Raw genomic sequence first — 3,523 nt, 5'->3', positions numbered from 1 at the left:
AATAGAAATAATTTACATTACAAGTTTCCGCTTTGTTAAATCTCGCTATCTACAATCTACCGTCCCTTGATTATCAGTAACACTTTTCAAGGCAGTTCGTTGACACATGACCCGGAACAACGAAGAAGCGGGTAACACGGGTAACTAGCTCGAAATGAAGAGGTCACCAGTACGTGCCGATCCTGTTTATCCACCCGGACCAGATTTTGAAAAACTTACGCCGAATCGTCCACGCGCTCACCGTTGACCCTGACCGATCCCCGGAGAAATGACCGTTGACGGAGCCTCCACCTTGACAGCGACGTTCTTTCGGTCGTTGAAGCGACTCGCACGACCGGACAACCTGCGGTGCGCGTGCTGAACACCGATCACTCGCGAAGTGGAGCGCATTTCCGGCCCGAGGACGAGCTTGGGAGACCAGGCTCTCTCTCGTGAGCCTGGCCGATCAGTCTTCCCTCGACTGCGATGACCCCCGTGGGTCCCACGGGGTGACCCCTGGACTATCACCGGCCCGCTCTTTTAACTCACGGTAACCCGGGTAACCGCCTTTATCGCGAAACATATATCTCGTACTGCAACGCGGATCGGGGCTCACGATCGAGGGATCAGATTCGGCGAGTAATTAGTCCGGTTATTGCGAGGGGCCCTTTGTCGTGGTATTTATGGGCATTTCGAGCACGACTCCGGCAACTTCTTCGTTGTGAATTGATCCGCGGCAATCGAACGAGTATTATTTTGTTATAGAGATAGGAGGTACCGAACGCGATAAGTGAGGATGATAAGATTGGATCATGAGAAATAAATATTGTTACAGAGACAAGCTATCTTGATATTCGCTTCTTTTGCCACCGCATTCGTGCCGCCGTTTCCGTCACTCGACCACTACAGTTTGAGCGCTTAATTCCTAGGTAAAGATTTTAGTGCAAAGATTTGCTCATTTCTGTTGGTCAGTTAGCTTAAAGTAGCAAAATTCTGTCTGGATTTAACTATATAGTCTCTTTTGGTGTTTAATCTCGAATGTGTCTTCGCCTCAGTTGATGCGAAGCTCATCAAGCGTGGCTACTATTATTTAAATTTTCCCACAGATGTACGCTTACTACTATTTGCATAGGTCCTGACGCTGTATCTAAATCCTGCCGTGAAGTAAACGGTGCGCCAGGCGATTTTGACAAGCAGCGATTTCAGAAAGTTCAGGCGAGATGCTGTGGTCCGGCCCGTATACGGATACCAGTATGAATTAAGAGACGACCTTAGAACCGTAACACAGGGATGAAATCCTCTGACAGGTCCCTTCGCATTTTGCATCCATGATCCAAACATATGTGAAACTTCATCTCTTGACTTTATTGTGACCGGTTCTATATACCATTGTTCGTTTCGTTCTCTTCAACTAAACAAATCAATTTGAATTCATTTTCGAGAAAAAAATCGCGATTTTGCTTTTAACACGTAAAAAATTTCTTTATGAAAATATTCGAACATATTTTGAGGAAATTATTAATATTTTGCTAGTCTACAATAATTGCAACAATTTAGAAGAGAGTTATCTTGCTTTTATCGTAATTTTTGAAAATTTACATTTAATTGAATAGATTATCAAACTATTTTATAAAATAATAAAACATGTCATTTGTTTCTGACCCCAAGAAATTTTATTAATCGAAATTAATTTTATGTACCCATTGTTAATAAAAACATGTTTCAGACGTTCGCGATTATTCGTTTGACACAATCTCTTACTTCCATAAATTTTTGCAAATATTAATCTCGTTAAAAAATATAAAAAATAGTTCACATAACTTTATGCTGGTCAGTTTATTTTTAGAGCGTCCGACCATCCGCGCGGACTAAGGAAACGTCAAGTTTCGCGGTTAAGAACGGGGTACATTCGTGTCAACTTTCTTCGCTTTATATGGACGTCGTTCATGAAACGATACCCTAATGGGACTTTGACAGGGACCTGTTCGATGGTCAGAGGTCCAGATATGAGAAACCGGAAGTCGAACGTCTAGGGTCAGAGCGTCAGTGGTCGTCAATTCGAGTTCTGGTTCCGAAACGAGTCAATTCTTCACAGCGATCGACCTTTGTGCCTCGTGGAAGGGATCAATTCACCCTGACCGATGAAAGGGAAAATCTGGCACCACCTGTTTCTTCCACAAACGTCCGCGTATTTATTTATACGAAAACAGGTCCTCGCGATGAGGGATTGAAAGTGTTGGAGCTCTGTACCTTTTTATAATTTGTATTTATTTCATTATAAAAATCTGGCAATGTTGCCAATTTCTTCGATAAACTTGTTTTATATACTACATAAAAATTAAAGAACTGTGACATTTATTAAATTCTTTATAATTAATGGACATTGTTCAAATAGATTATATCATGATCTTTTAGATTATTAACACATATGCGGGAAAAAAGGCTTTAAGGAGAACTTCTTGTTTCGACATGAATAAACAATAATGTTTTGTACTAAAAATTGGACTAATATAAATTAAATGGAGAAGATGCCATCTCTCTCTCTTCTTCAGTCGGGCTGGATTTTGGTAGCCTAATAATATTGTTATTTCGACCAAAGAAGGCATCTTCTCCATTTAATTGTAAAAAAAGAATTAATTGGATGTGGATGTTTGAAATGCAAATTATGGCATTGTAAAATCTCTTATTGATAGCGCTATTAACAATATCTCAAACTCAAGTAATTTGAAAGATATAAAATATACACATATCAAAGAATATTTGTAAACGTATATTTCCTAAGACGATATAATAAAATCGACGCTAACTTGATTTATTCATAATCTATGCATGCCCCCCGGTATCGATATTTGCCTTTTGCTTGTTAAACGGACGCAAACAAGTTTCGCCAATCTCAATAATTCTTCTCTTTACCATGGCACGATTGAAAGATCGCCAATTTATTTCCGAATTATATTTGCGCAGAGAACTCGAGAAAAAAAATCACTAGTTCTCTTATTAGGACGGCGTGAATTCACGGCGTTTCTCGCTTCCGAGTCTTCAGGTAAAGATGAGCGCCGGGGATGAGCTCCTGTTGCCGGTCGTTCTGTCTGCGGCACAATGGCGTCCCGCCGCGAGCGTGCATTATGCCGCCCAATGTTTCCCCGCTTCCAGCTCGCGTACACATGTGCGCGCACTCGAGCGGTATCTCGCAGCATAACCCGGAAGAAAATATATGCCCTTAACCGTCTCCCATTATACGATCCCCGCGCCGATCGAGGGGCGAACTTATTTGGGCCGCGGCGCGGCGTCGAGATCCCCGGAAGGGGTGCAACCCGTGCTCTATAGCACCTTCCGTTCCGAGATGCTTCGCAGGGTAAAACTCGAAGGAGGAGAGGAGAAAGGGGGAAGAGTCATCGACAAAAAGAACGGAGTTTACTGTCCGGGATAGAGGTGGAGAGAGGAAGGGGTGAGAAGTCGCAGGGATGCTGTGGGAATGTTCTCACAGGAAAAGATCACCTGTAACCATTGTGAACGACGTTCCTTTCGGCGGAGGAATACACTT

This window comes from Temnothorax americanus, unplaced genomic scaffold (genome assembly GCF_048541705.1).
Source record: "Temnothorax americanus isolate GAGA-0224 unplaced genomic scaffold, ASM4854170v1 Scaffold20, whole genome shotgun sequence".
NCBI classification, from domain to species: Eukaryota; Metazoa; Arthropoda; class Insecta; order Hymenoptera; family Formicidae; genus Temnothorax; species Temnothorax americanus.
Note: the sequence above shows the minus strand (reverse complement) of the source record.